This window comes from Streptopelia decaocto (genome assembly GCF_964273445.1).
Source record: "Streptopelia decaocto genome assembly, chromosome: 3".
In the NCBI taxonomy this organism is placed as follows: Eukaryota; Metazoa; Chordata; class Aves; order Columbiformes; family Columbidae; genus Streptopelia; species Streptopelia decaocto.
This window is the reverse complement of record NC_138656.1, coordinates 55105712-55131610: the sequence shown is the minus strand read 5'-3', so window position 1 is coordinate 55131610 and position 25899 is coordinate 55105712.

The following is a 25899-nucleotide window of genomic DNA, read 5'->3' as shown; positions in this document are numbered from 1 at the left end:
GCAGCTGTTCAGCTTTCATTTTGCAACAGACATTCTCATTCATCCCAAAGTATAAGGTTTGTTGATTGTACTACTGAATTGTATTTCTTTTCTTTTATTCCAGTACTAATAGCCATCCATTTCTTCTTGCAGGATTTTTTTATCATCATGTACTGATGATACCATCCACATTGCATCAACATAGTTCACTAGTGCTTTTCTGTTTTTAATAGGTTCCATGCACCATTTACAGTTACTTAGTTCATTTAAGTTAGTTCATTTTTCCTCTCTTCCTGAATTAAACTGTTCTCACTCTCCACCTCAAATAACATTCTCTATAAAGCGATTCAAATACTAGAAGAAAACCCAGGGAAAGGCACGATCAACCTTTAATTATGCCTAAAATACAAGAGACTAGGATTTCATTCATTTTGACAGGTGAGCAAAGAGTTGGGATCTGTGTCTGTTTTTTTTCCCAGGCTATTGAAAGGAGGCCTTTTTCCCCTTCTCATACTATTTGTTTCAGGAAAACTAAATTTATAAATTTAATTTACATGTAAATTTAGGTTTTTTGCATAGTGAAGCTAGTCTGCTCTCTCAGGAACTTTGTCTCTAAGTTCCTCCTAAAGTTTGTAGTCCAATAAAAATAGATCAAAATGTTATTGATGAGAGTTCATGTAGGAAAAGCGAAGACCTGTGCTTCATGATAAATATGTACCCCTTGTGTCTCTTGAAATAAGTATATGGAAACCATCCAAAGTAAAACTCAGAACCTAAAGGGATTAATTCAAAGCAATGACTTGCAAGCTGAGTAATTTGCTTATTAACAGGGCCAGAAATTTGCATTCTAACTATAATACATCTATTTTCAGTCATCTAGACATTATCCTGAGGCATACTGGATCAACATTACGGCCCATTTCTTTTAATTTCAAGTCATCAGACAAGAGGTTCAAGAGAATATTTAAACAAATGGCCTCTTAATATGTTTTTATAATATCCTCTCCTTTAAACTCGTTAATTGGAGCAAATAGCAGTACTACCTTCTGCTATGGAAACAGGAATCTCCTGATGAAGGCCAGTTTGATGGAGGGAGGCAGATTAGCTTTTTAATGATTGCCACTGTTTCATTAGTGTGCCTAAAGCCATGAAGCTGCATCAGACTAATAGCCGTGCTGAGCAATGATCTGACAGCAAGTTGATCGGACTAATGTGCTGTGCTCTGTCAAAAGTCTAGGGTGGCACTGGCTGTAAAAAGACATTTTAGCATCAATCAGTACATTTTTGAGGGCAACCCACACACCTACTGCTTTCAGGCAGGTGGATTTTTTCTTTTTTTTTCTCCCAAATGCATTATAATTGGGAGATGAAGATGCACAAAAGACACTCATTGAAAAGCTTGATTCAAAAACACATAGCTTGAGAAAAATCTTGACAGCAGGAAAATTTGAACAAACGCGGAAAAACAGGACAGAAAGATTTATTTTTATCAGACCTAGGGAAATGTTTGGAATTTTTTTTTTTCCGATACTTTAAATCATGAAATTAATGGCTTATAAAGTAGCTGACTTCTAGTTTGGAACCGGGAGCATGGAACTTCATCAACATATTGCAATCTGTCGTTCTTTAACCACAGGGGTGTACTTCACATCAAAGGAGAAGTAGCATTTAATCTAATCTTTAGCTGTTTGACTCTCTAGGGTTACATTTTGTCATAAACTCTTACGTTTGAATTGGTTCTCTTCATTTGTCAGCTCTAGTTTTGCCTCTCATTCTTGGCTGTGGCACACTCTGAAATACCTACTTACTTTGCAATACTTACTGCAGAGGTTGTACAGAGTTCAGAATTGTGGGAGAAATAATTACATTCAGTATATATTTGCATTAATGAGATTGAGCTTCTTTGTCATACTCTTGCATTTAGAGAAAGGAAGAAAATAAGGAAATTATCTGAGCATTTATAGATAATTTGTTATCAGAGGACATACTGGGCTGTCTCCATAAAAGATTTGAAAAACTAAGTGCTGAGTAGAAACTGTGATTTTTGTGTTTCCCCACTATGGTCCCAGGGAATTGGGACCTGCCATTCTATACATTTATATAAAATAGAATCATATGCATGAGAGTTGTTTGGGGAGTGGGGGTTTGAGATACCTTTTGAGGTGCTTTGGAAGCTCCAGTTGGGTAATCTGAATCCCTTATGAATAATTCCTGGATGGGTCACTGAGTTAATAGTGCCAGAAATCAAGTATTTGCCAGCTGATGATTTAAGGTATCCCTTCCCCAAATGCACCATATGTCTCAATTCATGTGAAACATGTCAGACTTCTCAGCTCTCGAATATCGCCAATTCAAAACGAGGGTGTTCAGGTGTTCTGTCTTTGCAGAATAGAAGAACACAGTAAGAGAGAGTCTGATTTGAGAAGGAAATTTCAAATAATTTTATAAGATTAGTTGCACTTCCCTTCTATGATTATGCCTGCATTCCAAATAAAAAGAAGGCATTGAGTGGAAACTCCCAAGAGTACAATGGCTTTGATTTTGAGCGATGTGTGCATCTTTGGTAGCAAAATGACCAGAAACAGTTCTCTCCATATTGTTGTGTGCCCTGTGTGCAGAAAAAAAGTGTGGGAGCCATCAGCCAAGCCCAGAGCAGACAATGCTGTTCAGTAGTAGGGCAGATATGCAGCACAGTGTAACAATTCCCTACTTCATGAAAACACAAAGAGAAAACACTGGAACACTCAATGCAATGCTCTTACTCATGCATACTCCCAAGGCTTAGAGGCCTCACTTCTACAAAATACAATGAATTTGAAAATAATTTAAAATCACCTCTGTTCTCCCATTCAAGGAGAATCAGACAAAGCCATAAATACTTATCATAGCCTCTTCTCTTGATTATCATGAATCTCCTGGTCTTAAAGGGTCAGTCTGTGACATAAAAAGTTTGGGTGTTCAATGAATTATCATGCCACTGTAAATAAATATCAGTTTGCCCAAGGATTTAACTCCAGACATTTGTGAATGCCATAGTCTGTATCTTGCCTTGTGGAAGTCAGGAGTGGCTTATCACTGACTTCTGACGGACATCTCATGGATGTGCAATCAGTTCTAACTCAGTGACTACCAGACAATTTAATCAGTTAGCACTGTATATATTTTTGTATCTTATTGTACAGAATATATTTCTTCTGAATGCAGCCTTTATGATCTACCCTTAGGTCACCATTGCAAATCATTTGAAGACCATTTTCTCAATGTTTGACAAGTGAGGGAGTTTCAAAAAGATACTGAATTCCTAATATCAAAGCTAAATACAGTTTGTTTATCTTTAAATGCATATAAACCCCTTTGTTTTGTAATTTATCTTGTCCTTTATTACAGAAATTTATAATTTCTTGTAACATCTATTTTAATTGATTGTTTCCCAGACATAATATCTGCACAGAGACCCCTTGCAAAAATTACTATATTCCTCACCAGCTTTTTGTGTTAATGTCAAATCTTCATGGTTTTTACTTTGCTTTCATTTTTTTTTTCCTCTAGGAGAGTAGACCTTTCGTATTTCCCTGTATTTTTACAATCTTGTCAAATTAACACAGGTCACAGAGACTCTGTACAGTGTTCTGATTCAAATGTCTTTTGCCACGTACATACTGTCTACAAAAAAACCCTTTCAGTGCTGAGTACCTGGATATTCATATCACAGGCTTTATGTATATGATGGTTCCTCTTTACATATTGTGGCATTTAAACCTCTTTCGGTGTTTTCTGACTCATCGCATGGTCTGTCTTGAACAACTGTTAAGGGTCTGCCATAGTTGCATGAAAATGGAAAGACAAAGGTTATTATTCATACTGAAACTGAAGGGCTTCATATTACTCATACTGAAACACTGGGCTTTATGCTCAATGGTCTTTGTCCTGGTTTCAGCTTCAATAAAGTTATTTTTCTTTCTAATACCTAGTATAGTGCTGTATTTTGGATTTAGTATGAGAAGTATGTTGATAATACACTGATGTCTTGGTTGTTGCCAAGTAGTCAAGGACTTTTCAGCTTCCCATGCTTTGTCAGGTGCACATAAAGCTGGAAGGGAGTAAAACCGGGACAGATGAGCCAAACGGACCGAAGGAGTATTTCTTACCATATGACACCATGCTCAGGATATAAACCAAAGTTAGCCAGGGGGCAAATACCACTGCTCAGGAACGAATGCGCGGGTGGTGAGAAATTGCATTGTGCATCACTTGTTTTACCTATTTATTATTATTACTGTTACTACCATTGTAATTTTCTCTTCTTTTGGTGTCCTATTAAACTGATTTTATCTCAGCCCACAAGGTTTTTTTATTTTTTCATTTCTGATTCTCTTCCCCACCCCACTTCGGATGGAGCGGAATTGAGTGGCTGCGTGGTCCTTGTTGCGGGCTGTGTTTAAATCACAACAGTCTTAAATCTTATAAAACACCTTGAGGACAGCTGATATCATACCAACTTGATAACATACTGTCTAGAAGGAGGCCATAAAAAAACAAAAACAAAAACAAAAACAAAAAAAACTAACAAGCAAAACAAAACAAAACAAACAAAAAACACAAAAAAAATTTCATAAATTATTTTGGCCAAGACTGTCCCTTTTTAATCTGCCAAAGTCTCTCCTATAGCTCCCAGAGGCTGGGCAATCTCCTTTGCCATTTCTTTCCTTGAACACCACAGACACAGCCTTTCTCTGGAATTGAGTATATGCCCTGTCAGAGCCTTTGGAGACTGAGTAATCCAAAACCAGGTTTAGGAAAAGAAAGATGGAAAGATCCCCTTTTCAGGAGTAATGAATCACAAGAGAACAAAACATGTTACGTTTCATTTGTTATTCTTCAGCCAGGTCAATAGGATTTACAGTCCCAAAGGATGAAGGCAAAGTAAGGTATCTTCCCAGTACTGACAAAGAACTGGACTAGCATGAGAATACACCAGAACAACAACAACAAAAACACCTAGTGTAGATGTTTGAAATGTAGGGTCTCTACAAGGGCATTTGCAGATCCTTTGGAATATGTTTAAGAAGGGACTTCTACTGCACTGGGGCAATGCAAAAGTGTTAAGTTTTCCTAAGCATATCAATGGTTGTATATCAATCCTCGAAAAATGAGCACTGGATACTTACGATGGGCAGGAGAGAACAGATTATTTCTGCCAGTTTCATTTCCATTAAAAAATAAAGAAAGTGTGGATAAAGAGAGGCAAAGTGATGCCTAAGAGCAATTGTGTCTCCTTGAGGAACATGTTACACTGTGTGAGAGCATTCACAGAGGCAGAGGCAAGGAAATGGATAACAAATTGCGACACTCACAGGAAGTCTCCAGATTCACTTTTTATGCCTATCCCAGTTTTAATGTATGTATCTTAATGCGCTGAGCTGGCAATCACCACAGCCAACAGATTCACAAACTCACCAAAAGCCTGTGTCCAGCCTGATAAATATATGGTATTTTAATTTTAAAATATTTTCTCTTTTAAAAATGTTCTTAATTTATTGTCATCGGTTGTTGGGTTGTGGGTTTTTTTTTTACTTTTCTTGTTGATAAGAAGTTCAGAACTTCTGAAAACCAGCTTCAGGCTTTTTACTTAGCATCAATGAGACTTTTTATGCTAAAAAAATAAATAAATCTGTTAACATATATACATATATGTGCATATAAACATTTGCAAGATCAATGTCTAAATATAAATACAAAGGACACAAGGACATAAGGACACAGTTCAATTTTCTAGCTACTGACTTCTAGTGTCTTTTAGAAACCCTGAGATATCATGGCTGACCTGAAGTATTGTCCCATAAGAGACTATTTTTCCTGTGGTCATATCTGGCAGTAATGTGCAAACATCCTGAGTATCCAAAGATCTCTCAGATGGTACTTCATACATCTGTTCACACCTGTGTGTCACGACCAAGTTGACTACCCTTAGATATTTCTGCTTTAAAACAGTGGCAATGATTTGTATGCAAGGGAAAGTAAAACGCTGAGTTTATAGGCCAAAGGGGAAACTTGTTTTTCTCATGCATTCACAGTGTTCAGATCCAGTATTTATTTGTCTCATAGAAATTTGAGTCTATTTTTGACAAGAGTCTGATTCATCTCCATTAACTAATACCTGTCTTGTTTCATGAACGATTAATTCCAATTTTAATTCAGTATAATCTACCATAGAATACCAGAAACATGTTTATGTTTTGTTTTGTTTAATTAAACAACAACAAAAACAACAAAAGTTCTTTTAGAAATAAGTCTATCACAGAAAAATATTTTTGTCTTCATTCACATTTTTGAAGGTTCGTTAAAGGTATCACCTTTCAGTCTTCTGCCCAGTTCTTTCGTATCATCACCACAGTTACTCTCACTCTGTGAAGAGCTAGATTAGTGTGGCTTCAGATCCTTTCATATTACCCTTAAATATCAGCAGCTGCAGTGTCTGTGCCTTGATGGTTCATACCAGTTCATGCCTAATGCTTTTTTACTGCCTCAGGCCTCAAAGCTTCCCATGCTGATAAATAATGCATTTCTTTTCATTTCATATTTTAGGTGCTGTAGCTGATCACAAATAGAATTAGTTCTCTCTTCATCTCCATGAACATAATTTCCATTGCAGAGACAGTTGAGATTATGTCAGGCTTCAGAGAGTAGAAGAAAAAAGAGGATGCACGGTCCTCTAGACAGAGGAACAGTAGCAAACCAGAAGCTATGCAAATAAGACTTCAACTATTCAATGAGCTTCCTGAAGCTGGACTTTCTTCAACATTGGCTGTATGATCTTGCTCTGGACCCTGTTCATTTCAGGGTATAAGGATGTGTACTAATGCCAGATCCCAAGCAAGTGAGGTCCTTTGAGGGTGCTACATTTAAGCACACACATCAGAAGATTTTGAACTTCAAGAAAGAGGTTCTCTAAAATTTTTTACATTTATCTAAAGCCATCAATACAACTACTAAAAGACGTACTCATTGCCTGGTAACACAAATAAACAGAGCTGAAATAGAACTGTGGCTAATTGATTCAGTTCCAAAGTTGACATCTAGAGCTTGCAAACATTTATACATGTCTTAATGAAAGTGTGGATAACCCTATGTTTCAGCATAATTTTGCATCAAGTAATTGTATATCTGAAATATAATATTGTGCTCATCCAGACTACACAATTAATCATAATAATAACAACACATAAAATGCTAAAAGTGAGCCAGCCCAAAGATACATTGTTAGTCTGATTGTGACAGGGAAGAGGGAGCATCGATTTGCCTCCTTCTCCCCCTTCTTTCTGTCGAAGTGAGAATCATGATTGCTGCTGGAGCTGCACTCCCTCTTTAAATGAATTTACTGCCTGGTTTTCTGAAGGAAAAGAAGGAAGGAAAGACTAGCTATCTCTACAGCTTTGTACAACCAGCATTACTATTCCTTCATTTTGTTTTCATATCAAGATTATGATGATTCATATGCTCTGCTTGACCCTATTATCACTTGAGGTCTCCTTGTCTTTCTTCTAGTATTTCACATGAAGTATAGAGAGCCACACCATAAAAAAAAGGTGTGGGATACCTTTGTTCAGAGCACTGGATTTCTCAGATAGGGAAGACTAATGAGTTTTTCCACCCACCTTGTTACACACTGAAAAATAGTATGTGAAAGAAACTTAAACATCTCCTGTCTCTGCTACAGTGAGTCAGTGAGTATAAAGATTCTTGGTATCACCCCAAACAAAAGATATAGCTTTCCGAGTTTTGAATGTTTATTTCAAGGAATAATGTCTTGTATCTGTCAAGCAGGCATCAAAAATAGACCTGAAAGATAATATTGTACTTATAGGTCAAGCATTCAACTCCTACCAGTGCAGCAAGTGACAAAGCCCCAGGTCCAAAGGAGTATTTGTACAGGTAAATTGAGTTTAGACAGAATCTTAACTCTAAATTTGAATTTGCAGCACTCAAATCTCTTGCATAACTGGTATCTCTATTCTGCGGCACCATCATAGTGCCAGTGCTAAAGTTCCCAGGCACCCTAGGATCTGTATCCTTTTGTGCCAGAAGTGCTGACTTCTTGACACCTTTTCAACTCCTCAGTCCCTTCATGAACCAGGGCATTCTTCACACACATTTCCACAAGGGTGAGGCTGAAGACAGCATTCTTGGGCAACATCTCACAGGGCAAGTAAAAAAGACAGTAGCATTTTTCTTTCACTGCAGCACTTCACAGACTGACAGGAGGGACATAAGGAAGATTGGCATTCAATCCCAATCTCAGCTTCAAGGTAACTCTCACTGCCAAGGAGCCATGACCAATATAGTGGCTTAACAGTGCATTTATTTGAGAGTTTTGGGAGTGGGAAATTCTTCCTTGCAAATATTTCTTTATACATCAGACCATCACTAGATAAAGTATTAGACTGTCACAGTCCCATGAAGTCTCACATGATGCAGGGTTGAGGTGAGTGGTTGGCAGTTGCCCCAATATGGAGTAAGTCACAGACCGGCCCTTGTGTCATTTTCATGGAAGATGGGACTCAGTCAGGCTTCAAGGGCAGCTGAGCAAAGTGAACCCCATTCTCCCACTGCCTCTGCCAGGGGAGTCGGGGGAGTCTCTTATTCTCTTCCCCTGGATTTGAAAACAGGAGTACTGTTTCTCTCCATGTATACTGGGTTTGCGATTGGGGTTTTTTGGCTTTTGTCTTGTGGTTTGGGGTTTTTTTTTGTTTTGGTTTGGTTTGGTTTTTTTTGGAAAGAACAGGATCTGGCACATAGGTGGATTGAATAGGTTGCAAGCACCTGAGGATGGATAGGATTCTCATCAACCCCTGCTCCTCAAGGTAGCTGCTGGTTGCTTTAGCATCCCCTTCCTCAATCTTTCTGGATTCCCTGTGGGAACACTTCCCTTGATCACTTTGAAAGGGAGAGGGTCATGAAGCAGGACAGTGTGTTTCACTGAGGGAGTCAAAGGTCCCCCAGTCACACCTGGCAACATACGGTAGGGGGCCAGCACTCTCACCATGTCATTGATGTAAGTCAGAAGGCTGTTCAGCAGCACATCCCAAGTGAGGGAAAGGCCACCTGTGGCTTCTGAAATGCAAACTATCAGGCCTCGTTGCTGTTGCAGGTCAAGGCACAGATGTCCTGCATCTATCCTCTCACAAAAACCAGGCCCCTGAGAAAGAGGAGCCTCAGAGTGAATGAATATGCAATGTGACATTTTATTTCATCCATTTCTATGAACAAGTGTATGAAAGTGATGGTGACATTGGTTTCAAAAGGATTATCAATGTAATTATACTGACTAGAAAATTAATTAATTACTGACATTTGTAAAAAAAATGTCATTGAAATTCTATTACTTCATTATTAGCATAATGAAGAGATCGTGTTTGCCCTCTCTGGCAATCAATCAAGCATCTGGGAGGCACTCCAGTGTCAAGGAACTAAACTTAAAACCAGAAGGTATTTGATTTTAAAAACAAGTTATTTTGCTTGTTTGATGGGTGTCACATACTATTTTTCAACAGTTGAGTATATATTTGTGTCTTTCAGATGATAATGGGTAAAAGTCAAAAGACTGCAGATGGCAAAGAGAAATGGCTCGCCTACATTAAAGGAGTAATTTGAACTAGAGTCATGTAGGGTAAAACTAGTGATTTCCTCCACTAATTTTTATCAGTAGATCTCAGAGTGATATACTACAGAGATCAGTACCATTATGTGCCCTTAGATAAGCAGCAAAGCCAAGAACTGAAGTCAGCATTCCTGAGTTCACTGCTCTATTGTTCCAGTAAACTCTGTTCATTAAACTGGTCTTGACTTTAATGTTATTTTCAAAATTAAGGGATAAATTTGACCCTCACTCATTACTAACACAAAAAGTATTGACAGCATACAGTAACACAAGCACAGAAACCAGTATCTCATGAACTTGCTGCTAGACTGCTGGCAAAGCTAAATACCTGCAGTCAGAGGAAGGCAGAAACAACAGGGTAATCTGTTAGCTTGCTGTCTGGATGCAGACACAGCTGCCATCCACTGCTCTCTCTCTACTTGAATCACAACCTCACATGTACTTATGAAGTCACTAGTCGGCAACTTAATATCAGGAGTTGCTTCGTCTGCTGAATGGCAAACAGCCCATTTGAGCTTGTTGAACGGCATTCCCTGAACATTCAATTGCAACTGTTTTCCAAATATCAAGGTTTCAGCAGGACCTTTTAATTTTTTACATAGCAGTAGGACATGTGTCATGTGACATTTTTCTGGTCCCTCAGATGCATGGAGAATCAGAGAAAACTTGAATAGAAAATAACAGCTGGAGCTCCTCTACTAGGAGTCTCAGGCTAAGAGTGACCAATTGTGTTGGTTACAGGGCTGTTGACTCTTTTTTCAATCTACAGTGACTGGGGTGGCAGTAGAGATTTATAGTCTATATATTTTTTTCCTTCAACTCCTATATTGAGATGTAATTCAGGTACTGGACAGGCTGATGAACCTCAGCTTACCAATAAAAGAGGATAAGAATTAATAAATTTTAGACCTGAATCTATTTTGGATTGAAATCGGAGAATTTGTGACTCAGTGTGGCTGAAAAGGCTAAACTCACAGCTTTCTTTTAGGGCATGAAGTAATCATCTTCTAGTACTGGCAGGGTCCACAGGATTCAACCTTGAGCTTCAACACACATATATGTGTATAGGTAACTACATAAGACAAGTAATACGCAGTAAGAAAAAACACTGATACATCATTAAAAGGATTTTTGTTTCTTTCTTTCTGAGACATACATGGCTTTGTTTGGATTTATATATACATATATATATATATATATATATATATATTTTCTCCTAAGTCTTTTGTAAAGCTTTCTGGAGCTTTTTGGATATAGGAAAAATATATATGGCCTTCTGGATGACTTTGAACAAAATTCATGTCTTCATTCCTGTTTTTCCCATTTATAAATTAGGGAAATAACACTGTTCTGCTTTGCAAAGCATATGTGTGTGTGTGTATTTGCTAGCGTAGAAAGCGTTGGCATCACTGAGATAACCACATTACTGACTCATAGCTTCACCAGCTCTGGGTAATACATCCATTCCCATCTCACACTGACAGAAGCCTATCACATCGTGTTAGCAAATCTGCATGCATGTGTTCACATGCCTACACAAAAACCTGTAGGAAGAGTTTGCTACAGTTGCATGGCTAAGCAGGCACTGGCCAGGAAAAGCTGGTACAAAGTCTGGATGATGCATATACAACCATTCAGGCAGAAGCAGAGCCCAGGCAGCAATCTTGGGGATTTCAAGCTCCATTTCAGCAGCTCCTGGTAGGAGAGAACTTCAGGCAGCTTTAGAAGATGACAGAGCTGGGTCTCTCTGAGGTGAGACAGCAGGTGCTGCAGCACCCCTGGCTGAGCACCGCCCCAGAGCAGGGCCCTGGCCAGCCCCACCAGCAGCGTAGGCAGCAGATACAGCAGCCGGCACGGCGTGTCCCTGTGCAAGGCTCACAGTTCAGGGCAGAGTGGCAAATTATGACTGTCAGTCACCACAGCAGAGTGATGCGTTGGATACTTACCAGCCCTCATCTCCTTGGGTAGCCTCTCTGCTGATTCCCTCTCATGCTCATTGTGGCTTTTGGCATGATATCTGATGCAGGTTTTCCCCTCTCCTCATGATCTTTCTGCCTTTCCTCTTCTATGAGCACAGGCAGCGGTTAACCCTTAACTGAGTTTCCCAAGATGCATTAAGATCATTTTCACTTCTGAGTTTTCGAAAGAAACATAGGTCTTTGTAGTCTGGAGTTAAAGAGGATTTTCTAACACTTCTTAAAACTGCACAGTTTCATCAGGAAACATAGGTCTGCACTGCAGAAGTTTATGTGAGGAAAATATGAGGTGAAGGCCAAGTACAAATTATAGTGGCAGAGTAAATATTACTAAAGTGTTTCATATATGGTTAAAACTTCCTTTTGAATTGCAATTTTGAATTTCAATTTCAAGCGACAGAAAATTATTTTTCTAATGTATTCAAAAGCAAATAAGTAAAGAAATAAACTTTGGAGTTCAGGTCAGCACAACAAAGGCAGGAAGAAATAGTCTTTTTGCACTTTAAACTCATCATTGAAAACAGCTAATTTCCTGTTCAACAGAGTTCAAATTTTAGAGCTTTTGTTTTTTGTTATGAAATGAAATGCCAGTTCTTAAACAAATACATTCCAAAACTTAGTTAACACAGTGGTGATAAAAGTGAAGGAGGCATGTTCAACATAATACAGACCAAAGTTATCTGCCCACTTACTAGAAGCTGAGCAATGTTTCTTGAGATTACACTGTGGATAGTCCGTGGTTACCATTATCACTGCAATCCTACATCCTTTTTTAACCCCATCTACCTATTCCACTGAATGGTCAGGTTCCATTTTGCATGTCCTCTTCTTTATGTAATTCTATGTAGATAAAGAATCCAGAATATAAATAAATAATGAAATAAAGTTATGAAAAGTTTATTTTATTGCCTCGTAAAGATTTGTAGGATACAAATGGACATGTAAAATGACATATTTTTTCTTTATAGCATTTTGATACTTATGTATTTGTAATTTATAGTTATGTATTTGCTCTTAAGAGTCTTTTGATGTTTATAGCCTTTTGCAGAGGGAAAGCTGTGGTTACTGTTCAATTGCTGGGCAATCTGAACATCAGACTAAAGAAAAGCTGGCGTCTGTTGAACATCAACAGGAGCTACAACCAGCATTTAAATTTTCAAGTCCAAAATGTGTTCATGTCAATTTAGATTTATTTCATGGACTCATTCTTTTTTTGAATAGATCCATTAATACTACATTTCCCTATTCCACTTACAGAAATCTCATTTCTATTCCTATTGAGTTGAACAGTAATTTCCCGACAGATTTAATGGTGCAGTATAAAAATACAGTTCCTGATCAGAATCAAGTCCCCTGATTCAAAAACTTTTATATGGTAGGCACAACACATAAGAGTTGTTGGAGTCACTTTTTTGTAATGATGCTGCATTTTTTGTGTGCTACTTCTCAGGCTTTTCCACATCTTTAATTAACTAAGGTTTTCCACAACTACTTTGTGGCACCTTTTCAGGACCAGAGTTACTTCAGAAACAAAAAACCAAATGTAAACATTTCATTTACAAATAGATTTCCCAAAAATATCTCTAATATGTGAATTTTTGTACTTGATATACAGATAAGTATCAAGTTATTTGCTGGACGTCAGTTAACATATGTTTTACATGTGTTTAGTGTGAAATATATATTCCTTCAAGCATTCATATACCTTAGTATTTTGGCATGGTATAGAACAATGTAAAATACCATCTACCACAAGTATTATATCACTCTGCTGATGGCACCATTGATTTTCAAAGAATCTTTGAATTAAATTTTATATATATATATATATATATATATATATATAAAATATTCTCAATATTGTTGATGACTGTCCGTGATAATAAACCTTTGTATATCTATAGGCATTCTTAAAGTTCTTTAGTCAGAGAGCTAAAATTGTCATATGTTTATTTTCATAGACATTCTTACTGTATTCTTTATGAACATGAACTCTTAGGAGAAAGCAGAAGAGAATCAGATAAGAAAGACATATGTCATCCAGAAAACATGTATGAATCTAAAAATATCTAAGAGATGCAATGGACTAAAACATTTGTTCCAGGAATTCAGTGTTTAGTAACTAAAGAGTTGCAAGCATTATTTTGCTAAAACCAAAAGGCAATTGATCAAAAATAATCCCACTAAAAACTTCAAAAGTAGTTCTTGAAAGAGAAAGCAGTTGTCTAGGGAGTATGAATTTATCCATATTAAAGAAATACAAACCAAACAGGTTTTGAGAAATAAAGCACTCATCTTTCATATTGATATTTTATGCTGATGGCAATAGTCACCAACTGATATTGCCATCATTCTGTTATTGTCAGAGATTAAGACAAAATCTCCCAGGGAAGAGATTACTCCACAGTGAGAATGAGGCACATACTATCTTCTGCCCTCTGGAACACCAGCTACTGACAGCCTTCAGAAAGCTAAAGGACTGGGTGGACAAGGCTGATCTGATATGATAATTTCTGATCCAGTATGAGAATTGCAACTTGGTCTCTGATAGTGCAGTTATATAATAAATTGACTTTGGCAGCTTAAGAAGGTTCTGTCCTTCCCTTCCTCCTAGTCTTAGACTCTCTTGTCCTTCCTCCCATTCAAGACCCTATCAGTCCATTCAGTAAAAATCATATTTTTATCTGTTTTTTTAAAGGACTGGACAGAATTAGTTCTGAATCTAGTATACCTTTTCGAATTATTAGAATAACTTATGCTTGAAGAGACCTCTGGATTTCATCTGGTCCAATTTCCTACTCATATAAATTATTCTTTCAGAACTTTCAGAACTCACAGAACTCACACTGCTGTACACCATCTGGAGAGATGTTGAACTAAGTACTCTAAGGGCTCCTGTCTGAACCATTTGCCCTGTCAAATTCATGTGGTGGGTCACCTTTTCTTGAAGAGATCTTGCAGAAAGAACATGAGTCTGAAACAGATCCAGCATGTTAAGAATATTTCTTATGTCTACAAACTCAGAACTCTGTGAGCAAATTTCCTTCAAAGTTTTTTGACGCTTGGAACTGAGTGCACTAGATAGAGGATGAGACTGATTTCATCCACACATCCCTTGAGCACCAAGCAAGGCACAAGCTGGAGTTTCATTCACACACCTCCTTCCCCTTTTGAGCTAGTTAGTCTGTGCTTGCCCTCTATCTATATATCTGAGGTACTCTGCTGGCTAGTGAGTGTTAATGAGGTTGATTTGATGGGACCTCATTAGCAACTGTTGCCCTTCCAAGTGCTAGCACTTGGAAACTGGCTGTCAAAATAACACAAAACCACACTTTCTCCACTGTCCTGTACCCCTCATGCATCAGAGTAAAGCAAGTGCAATATGGAATCAAATTCTATCACTGGTGTTATCCCCTTAAACTCATGCAGATACATTCCTTTGGTTCAATCTTGCTATGCCCCTTCCTGATTTATGGGGAACATTATAAATTAAAGCTTAGACTGAAGATGTCCTTGCTGGGGAAATTAGTATCTTAAGAGCATATTCTCACACTTTTTATATAAATAGAAATCTGAAGTAATTCTATGAATGTAAGCAAGACTGAAATGTCTCTTCTTTTTGTCTCACTTTCTTCAGTGTATTTCATTTTAAAACTTCTTTATAATACATAATAAACGAAACAGTCAATTGTGTTCTTTACTCAGTGTCTTTTCCAGGCCCCATACCATTGCTCCAATTTCCATGACAGCAGATGTTTTTTTTTTCCTTTGGATTAGATTAACCAACTATTTATCTTTTCCATCAGGTGTGGAGGTACAGCCTGCAGCTGAGCTTTTCTCATCAGTCTACATGGAAAACCTGTACTCCCAAATGCAGTAATGTGTTGAGAGATGCATGCACAAATGTAAATGAGAACTAAAAGCATGATGCACTGAATACTAGCTTAAACCACAATTTATCGTTTGCTGGTGTTAATTTGTGCAGTGTGCCTTTCTAGAAGAACAGAAACAAACATGCCTCTTAGACTGATGGATGAAGAATTGTAGTGTTTTAGTGCCTTCTTGTGCTGATGCCTGGAAGTGCAGGTAAGTGGAATCTGAATTTCGTTCTCCTCAGGAAGAATAAAGGAACAAATTCCTGCCGCATTTTTCAGCTCTTTGCTAGTAATGTACATTAACAATCTAAAATTTCTCAGAGAGAAAGATTTTTTTCTTCAGTGACAGAAAAGCATTTTAACTCAGCAGCCACTGCAATATCTGAGGCTAAAAAAAAAAAAAAAAAAAAAATCTTTTATATTAAAAAGCTCTGTGCTGGGAAAAGGTGTTGCCTGGGAAGGTGTGATGCTAGCGGAATTGCTGTTAGTCTTTCAGGCCTTACAAGTGTCTTGCTCAGACTTGGACCCAAAGTCAGTCACATGGAGAAGTGTCCCTGTGTTGTGCCCAGGATATTCAGGGCATGCTGGCAAGCCACCTAGTTTTCAGCTGGGGAGACCAGGCTATTCCGTGAAGGAGGAAGGCAGGGATTGTGCCTACCACCATCTAGACCCACACTCTGCTTGCCCCCTCGCCCTTGACATACTCTCGGTATGGTCCTGGTTTCATTGCAAAAGGCAGTGGTCAGGAAAGAGCAGTGTAAGAAGTTTGCTAAGGAAAAAGGCCAGTGAGCTTCATGAATAAAATTTAGGCAAACTTCATGCCCATATAATCATGTGAGGGAAGAAAGCTGGAAATGAATTAGAAGAATTAAGCAAAGGGGGGCTGAGCTGAATGTACAATCTAATCACATATTCCTAAAATCAGAGGACAGCATCATTTTCCCTCAGTAGCCTCAGGGTGCAGCACATCATCTTCTCCTTTCGCAATTCCTGTGACAAGTCCCAGCCCAGTTCCCTGCTCCCAGAGCAAAAGCATAAAGGACCACAATGGCAAAGTCCCTCTATCTCCATTTTCTTTTTGCCTGTCCAGATAACTGGGAAATGCAGAGAAGCCAGAGTTTTGTAGACTTGTGTTTTCATTACAATATGAGAATAATCACTCCTTTCCTCAAATCTCTGCCACAATATCCAGTCAGCCTTCATTCCTGGGTGCATAGAAAGGCTCAGAAGTATGGTCAAAAGGCTTAAGAAACAGAAGGCAAGTAAGATTACTGAATTCATTATTTTACTAAATAATTTTGAAAATTTGAGGCTATACTTCAAGAGTGTCACCATTTGAGAATTGTTTATACTCTGCAAAAGTACTTTTCTACCTTTCTTATAATTGTATTTTTATTTTCTCCTGCATGATGTTGCAAGGAGAAATAATGGTGTTATAATAACATACCTTTCTGAGGTGTAAGGCTGTTAATGGACTGCAATTATAGAAAAGAAAATATATACTGGGTCTGAAAAGATAGATCAAATGCTCAGTCTGTTAATCTATAAATTTATTCTCAAGGAAAATCCCAGAGGAAGTCCTAGCTCTTTAATAATTTTGAAAAGTAGCCTGGTAACACTGATATGTTGCAGATTGCAGTGAATCAATTATTTCCACATCACAGGCCTAAATTCTCAAGTAAGATGTCTTCCATAGCTGTCAGCTCTGAACATTCAACCTGAAAGCTAAAGTACAGGCTAGATTATTTTCACTTTACACATTGTCACCAGCAATAAAGATTATCCCATGTGAATTATGTCCACAGAGTACCTATGTCCCCTGTGTGGCTTTGCAAAGATGGAGTTGATGGAAGCATTGGAAATATTTCTTCTGATGCGCCATGAGACTGAATGCTCAACTTCCCTGCATCAAGCTTTCCAGAACTACAAGAAGTAAAAAGCAGGAAACACAGGGGTTTTTTTCGTTTGTTTGTTTTGTTGTTGTTTTATTTCAGTTAGCCAAGAAAACATTTATCTTTTAATTAAAAACAGTAAAGAGGATAAACTGCATTTCAGTGTGCATTATTTTTACAGAGCCACCAAAAATGACTCTAAATTAAATATCCTGAAGTAAAGCACAGGAAAAAGTCATCTGTTCACAGAGGACAGACAAGAAGACTTAATACACATTTCCAGATCTAATTACTGTGAAGTTCTTTACCAGTTCAGAATGCATTTCAAATGATGTTTTTAAAGAAACTACATTTAAAGGCTACGCACATTTCATTGAGAGAATTCTGTCACTAGTTTTCGATCAGGCCTCCAGCAAGCTAATCGATTAAGGGTTCTTTGAATGATTGATAGGCATTTGGGTCACTGTGTAAAATAACAGTGTCATTACTGTGAGAGTGCCTTTGTCCAAACACAGAAATATGCTTCAGTCTGGAGCCAGATTTCCATAGGTCAAGACATCAGCTGACATTAGTTTGGAGAAAGTTGTTTCATTTTGCAGTAAAACAGACAGAGGAGATGTCAGTCCTGTTAACAGAATGTTTATCTTCTTGCTCCAAGTAAAGTCCTAGCTATAGGCAATGCATTTTTCTACTAATATTATTAGCATTTTCCCCAGTTTTGCTTTGCACCACGTTAACAAGTGGTTTCAAAAATTGTCCTCAATAATCACAAGATTAACTAGTGTCAATGGAAGAAGTTTTGTCTATAGTTTTATTTCTTAACATGTATTTGGACAACTTTAAGGTTAACAGCAAGAAGATAAGTCAAGCACTTATAGTATCAGATGCACCTCTATTCAACATTATGGAATAACTCAGAAGAGAACTAATATGTCTTATCCTGTTTAGTATTGACCAAGACCAATCTTAGAAATGTTTGCAGTAGCTTGTGTGGGCATATATATGTGTATATATATATATGCACATAGCACTATATATGCATATAGGACTAGTTATTAACCAGACGGAGATATGAGTGGTCTGTTAAATCTCACATTCCAACCCAGCAGAGGGCAACAGAAGTATACGATCAAAAGCCAATGTATTATCTAAAGCCAAAGATTTCCTACAGCATCATTTGAGTTGCTAATTACCTAGAAAGAACAAGTTATGTTCTCTCTCCTATGTGAGAAACAGGCAGGCTACAGAGAGGAAGGTGATGTTCTGTTCTCCCTGTGCATTTGAGTTAGAACAATAAGCAATGCGTGGAAATTAGAGCAAAGTAAATCATTGTTAAGCACAGGAAAAAGTCTTCTAGTTGCAAGGACAGTTCAGCATCAGGGTAGAAGTCCTGATTGTGGGATCTCTGTCACTGGAGGTCTCTCAGAACAGGCTAGGAAGATGTCTGAAAGGAATGAGTTAGGGATCCCTCATAGGGACAGTGTGGAATCCAGAAGCTCTTGAGATCACTTCCAGCCATATTTCCAACGACTGATTCCAGAACTAAGTGTTTCTCAGATGTACCCTAAACAGCACTTAAATAAAAAATAAGTTCTCAAAATTAGGGTACAAAAAGTCATTTTAAAAATAAACTTTACTCCTTGTTTTGGAAGATGGATGCTATTACTTATAATTGTATGAACACTACGTTATAGAGACATCCCTATAAATGTGAAAAATTGTACCAATATCAGAAGTGGCTGCTGATCTATGTATTCATTTAGGTCAATAGAGTTAGATATAAGTTTATGGTTACTTGTGGCAATTAAGAAATGATCTCTAATGAAAACAAAAAAGTATAGAACTAGGAGATGTATTAAAATTACTTTCATTAAAGGTCCTCTTGACTAATTCTTTTTCTGTGAAGTTAAAATTACAGCTGATTTCTTGATATACATTTTCAAAAGAAGGAGAGAAGAAAGAGAATCTCTTGCTAGACTTTCTTTCAATACAGCCGTTGTGAATATAGTATCTAGGATAATGTGTGGGCTATACTGATCTCATCAAAGTTTTTGAGTTGACTAATATACATGTAGAATGAAACTCTACTTTCAGAACTGTAGCAAGTCAGTTATTACTGAATATTGCAATACCCTCTGCAGAAATAAACTTCTAAGTCAGAGTCCTTAACACATGCCAAACCTCACTAAATCTCTGGAGAAAGACAACATACATATTTTAAGAAATAAACTGGGGGCAAAAAAGGAAATAATATAATATAGTCATTCACAACAACCTCAAGTAGCAGATTAATCTGAAAAAAAAAAAAAGCTATACCATTCAGAATGGGTTCTTAAAGTTCTTCTGGAAGTCTCACTATCAAACATCCAAAGTCAAAACCTAGCAAAGGGGAATGGTAATCAAGACATATTCACTGTATATGCTATACTTAAATCATAAACTGAGTCTACGGTCTTACTGCAGAATCAGAAGGAAAAGATGTAAAATGTATTTTACACACAGGTAAAGTCTATTATTTTATTTTGTGTTCTTTTTTATTATTGTTGATATTCAGAGGCCACAAATGGAGGCACAGTGGCAAAAAAAAAAAAAAAAAAAAAAAAAAAAGAGGAGACCTGAGGGCCAGAGTAAGAGAAGCTGAACAAGTGGATAGGAGAAAGCACAGGAAAAACAAAGAAAGAGAAAACAGCAGGAGATGGAGAGAGGAGGGAAGTATTTGGTCCGTCTTTAATTCACACCATTCTAGAAGGTGTTCAAGCCCCTGAGGGAAAGAGTAAGAGATTCATTATAACAGGTATACCTTATTAATCTACCCTTGGAAGAAAAATTGTTTTTTCTTAAAGATGAAGGAAAAATCAGTTTAGAGAAACATATCTCCATGGAATACAGTTTCATCATGGAAATTACTGCTGCAGGCTATTCTATTGGAAAACTGTGTTTGACAGAAAACAGTGTTCTGTAAAAAAGATTAGCTTTGCACCCTAGTCTGGTATAGATAACACTACAATGGTTACCTGTGTCAGTCTTCATAATGCAAAGTATATAATAATCATCAGCTACATTTTTGAAAACATGTAACATAATTATACAGAAAGTATATGTGTTGTACCTACCTGGAGCATTCCTCCACCAAGGGAACAGAATGCCAGGCTTAGAGGAATCTGGGACAGAAAATGTAATGTCTTTGGATTTATTTTCTTTGTTTATGGGGCTGTGTGTTGCAGAAAGTGGTGTTCTTCACATATGAAAATCTTAATTATTTGGGTGCTGAGCCTTCACTGTTCAGGCCATTCAGGAGAGTTCATCTCCTCTGATTTTAGACATACATATGTAGATATCTAGTCTTCATTAGTTCTGACTCTCACACTAGCCAATCGAAAGAGATAGGCAGAGATGCTCATTCAATCCTGAAATTGGTGGCTAAAATGCAAGCAATGATCTTCAGGAGATGTCCTAGTTTCTCCACTGACTATAGGAGAGTTATAAATGGTTTAGTTCAGATAATGAACTTTTAGGCTATTAAATTAAGATTAATCATACTCATAAAGTAACATCCTCCTCAGTCACTGAATTAACTTTGAAGCATTATATGCTGCCAGAATTTTTTGTTGCAAAACAACTCCAACAATTTTCCCTAATATCTGATCAGAAAACTCCTTTTGAATTTTGAATGAGACTCATTTATTTTAAAATGGTAAGTCTCTTGATTTCCTGCTTAACTATATTTGAGGCTAGTTGATGTCCACATGTTCCTCTAATGAAAGTTAGATTCCAAAAGTTATTTGGATGCACAAATATTCAGTTAAACATTGAGCTGGATTTTCTAGGCTCACATGATTTATCAACTGAAGATAAGATGGGTTATTCAAACTATTTGTCAGATACCACTTGGTAAACCTGTTTTTTAAATTCAGGAACACAGAATCATAGAATCATAGAATCATTTCAGCTGGAAAAGACCATTAAGATAATGGAGTCCAACTGATAACCTAACATTGTGAAGTCCACCTCTAAACCATGTCCCTAAGAACCTCATTTACACATTAGATTTTAAGTAATAAAATGGGTATGGTAACATGGAAGCATATTACTGTTTGTGTACTCAGTCTACGCTATCAGTATGAATCTATTGTACTGCTTATTGTCCAAACACATAAAAAATAAACAGATCTGCCCCCCAAAAAAACCCTCAGTCTCAACAGACAAGTCAAATAAAAGGCAAGATAAGAAACAGACATTAGGGCTGAGGTGGAAGGTAGTTTGTATGGGGTTGTGCAGCAGTCCTTCTGGAGATCAAGGTTTATGTGCTAGATCTTGAGTCACAGGCTGACTCTAGACTATGGCCACTTTCATCTACATTGGTCACTTGTTTTATTTTCTTCACTTTCTCTATTTCTGTTCATCTTAATAGTTGCATATAGGATCACTTTAGGATGTTAGTCTCCTTCTAAAACAGGCAGCAGTTTCTGTGACAAAGTGTACAGGTTGTGTATCAAACAGCTCTTCTAAGAGACAGTTCCAATGCTAGCAGAGCGACATTTCACCCAGTGCATAAAAATCAGTGCAGTGAGATTCAAGAATATGAGATTGAAGAAGCTACCTGATGTGTCCACATGCACGTGTATCAACACCTGCTCAAGTTCTATGTAGAAAACAAGGTAAAGCTGAGTCATTTACAGCTGTGCTCTGATCACTCTGGTTGCCAACGGAGATGTGAATTTACTGTTTTCCTTGCAAGGATACTTTGTCTGAGATGGTTGCTCCTTGATTTTCACCATGAGTCTCGTAGCATGGTAATCCCAAATAGTATGGGGAAAGGAATATTCTGACACCTACAATTCATACATTCTCTTAGTTTCCCAAAGTACCACTCTAGGTATAGTACTTAGTCAATAAACATGTATTAAATAAATATTTATGTATGTGCAATATTCTTCTGACATTTATTCAACAGAAAACCAGGTTTAAGATATAAGGCCATAAGAAGAGTTCAGTTTTAGGAAAAACAGACACAGAAATGAAGAGGAATATACAGATACACATGACCAGATAATGGTACCTGAGGGTAGTCCCTCTCTCAACAACAGTAATTTTCTGTCTGTCATAATAAGGACTCAACTTCTGTCATTAAAACTGAAAGAAAAAGAACGCAGAACCCCAAAGTCACAGTCTGTGAGCAAAAAGACCTCTTACAGTAGAACTTCTTAAGATTAATGAGGTATTAATATTTTCACCTATTAATTAAGTAAATACAGTAAAGCTGACACTGCTCAGCTGTCTGACATAGCTGATGTCCCTGTTAGGTCTCATGCTGCTTACATGTGTAAAATTTTTTATCTGATCTAGTCTCTTGTACGTGGATTTTCTTTTTGGTGGAGTTAGATCTTTTTTTTTTTTGACATCTTTGTCATTTTTCCAGCTAATACCAGCCAAATGCCCTAACTTACACTGCCACAGTCTCCTTTAAAATTTGTTATTGTTATTTGAGCGCTAACCTTCCTATTTCCTCTGGTACAAGGGATTATAAACAACTGACTCTGCTGTTCCCAGGATCTTCTGGAGCCCGTAGGCAGCAAAGGCAGCTGCCTATGGCAGCAACATCCAACGAGAGGCAAAACCACAGAGTAGTAACAATGACAGGTAAAGGACAGCACAATACAAGCAATGAAAACTATCAACAACAGCAGAAATATACAGGAAAGATCCACCTGTGCACATAGGACGTGCTTTTTTCTTACACTAGTTTTCCTAGCTCTGGTATTGCATTCCATCCTCTCTTCCCTAGTCACTCTGTCAGAGACAGGGAACGGGAGGGATTCAGAAGAACCAAGTCACAACATCTAGTTCTTCCCTGTATTTGATTCCTTTTCATTTAACAAACTCCTTTTTAATAACACACTCAATTAATTAGACCTGTAAAAGAAAAAGTGTCCGTGAAATGGTTTTCTATAGCTACCTATTTTTAATGCTTTATTTTGGCTGCCATCACCATGTCTCAGAAAAAAATGAAGGTCAAATTGTTCATCAGCATCTGAACATTGCTGGAGTGGGATAAAGGTCATCTTTTGAAACAGTTAAAGCAATGTGTGCTCCAGTTCAAACCTTCTATTTCAAATCTGGAACAGCTGCTAAAGCCACATCTTTAAAGGTCAAAATAATTGCAAAAGGTACATGCAACCATGAACTTTTCAGATAATGTCTCTCTAAATGGGTAGTGAGCAATGCCAAACAAATTGTTGACTTGTCTGTGGTGTTATGTCCTAACGCAGGTAACAGCTGGGACATCTAATAGACATGGTACTCTCAGAAGGTGACCCTGCCCCTAACCTGATCCCAAGTGCCTAAATGGGGTCATGGCAAAATTTTTTTGCATCTGTAAGCACATCTAAAGATAATGATAATCAAGATTACTGCCCATTCACAAAGTCCCATTCATCAAAGCACTTAACTAGTCCACTGAAGATATAACCAATGCTTCTGAAAAGTGTATCCCCAATGTTCTAGGCACTTTAGTTGACTCTTATTCCATCCACCTTTGAAAACAATGTCCAATGTGAGTAAAAGGGAGAGGACAGTAGAAAAGGGAGAAAGGAAAAAATTTGAACTTCAGCTCTTTCACAATTTGAATGCAGATCTATCCGTGGATCAAAACTGGTCATTTAAACAAACAAACAAACAAACAATCTTATGAGCAGAATAATCAACATAACCATGCTTGTCTTTCTCTCAGGTGAATCAGAATTGCTGCATTGACTGAAATATTTCGTTCTTTGTCAAGGATATCATGGATAGGAATCTTCACCACTTTTTAGTTAAGTGACCAAAGTTCGCTGAGGACCACAAACCAGAAAAATGTCCTTTGAAATCTTTAGGAACTTGATTTGGCTGTATGAAAGACAACAAAGCATGACAACCATGAGCAACACCCAAGAGTGCATTGCACCATCAGGAAAGGGGTTAATGTATGTGCAGAATGAGATCTGAATCAGCTGAGTTTACTTATCACTCCACACAAAAGATTGTCCTTTAATGCTTTATAAAGATTATTTTTGCTCAGCTTTAGTTGTAGCTTTGCTCAGCTTTGTATAACACTTAAGCAATAGAGCTAAATTTTATAGGAAATGTGCTTACATTCTTTGGAAATATGCTGCTGTTGGCTTTTACAAGACCCTCAACACACTTAACTCCTATTCTCTTGAAAATCCCAGTGGATATATATCTGCATATTTTCATACTTAGAGAACTGTGTGAACCTGCATCATAATGGAATTTTCCTAAGCTGAAGGAACTCTCTTTCAAAAGAGCAGACTACAAGTATCCAGTGCTCAGCTTGAATCATTAATTATTTTTATTAGTTATCTAGTCAGGATCCTCCTATTCTTTTCTGTCTTCTAACTTAAGACTTAAAAATTCTTTAGCAACTATTGTTAATGTAGAGAAAATCAGAAGAGTACATTATTCATGATCCTTAAAAGGATTTCATTGTGGATTGCCAGGAAAGCTTTGATGCTATGTGTATATTATACAGTGGTAACTTTTAATTTCCTACAATAATTTTTCATCTCAATGAAAAGAAGACCTTTGCAAGTTCTGGTTGTTACAAATACTGATTCAGGAGCGAAGTAAGCATCTTGTACCTTTAAATTAAGATAATTTTCATGGTTTAGCATCTAAGACACTCTTCTGTGTCACACAGCAAAAAAATTTTCCAATATTTAAGAATAACAGAAGGAGACCACATAAAGACCAGCTAGTAGCCTCCATGCATGACTGTAGGTAACCCAGGCTGGACTTATAAGCATCTTCATTGTCTTTATAGCTAACTGGCTTGTTGAGATCTTCAGAGCATTGCATAGTTTTAATTGACATATTGTTACTTAAATACACTCAGAAGTGATCATCATGACATAGTTTCTAAGGGGTATTTTCTGACTGAACCACTCTTTTTAGTGTTGTTAAAAATGTGATGTAAAGCTGATCCTACCTGTCTCAACATTGACTAAGAAACTGTAGCTTTAGCCTTAAATGTTTTGTGTTTAGATGGTAACAAACTAGGCAGCCTTATGTTTCTGTGACAATTGTTAATGCCTGTAAATAAGTTGTGTTACACAGTTTAGTGTTAAATTCTGTGTGAGATTTGTTAAATACTTCAATCAATATCTTAGTTTTGTTTTTTTTTTCCACATAAAACCTGATGTCTTGGCTTTTTATCAGATAAATTTCCACTAATTTCTGTGACTAAATGTTTCAGTTATGGACATACGATAGTACTTTCATAATTCTGGTAGCATTCATGCCACCTCTTGTGAGAATTAAATTCAGAAAGTAACTTGAAAGAGATTACTTTCCTCTAAACAATTATTTTTCCAGAATTGTGAAATAAACTTATTATGAGAATTTCTTTGGTTGTTTAATGATAGCAATTAAGTCAATAAGAGTCACATGAGAAAAATAAAAATATTTTCTAATTCTCAAGGATAATGGCCTGAAATTCTGGAGAGAATTAGCATGTAATTATA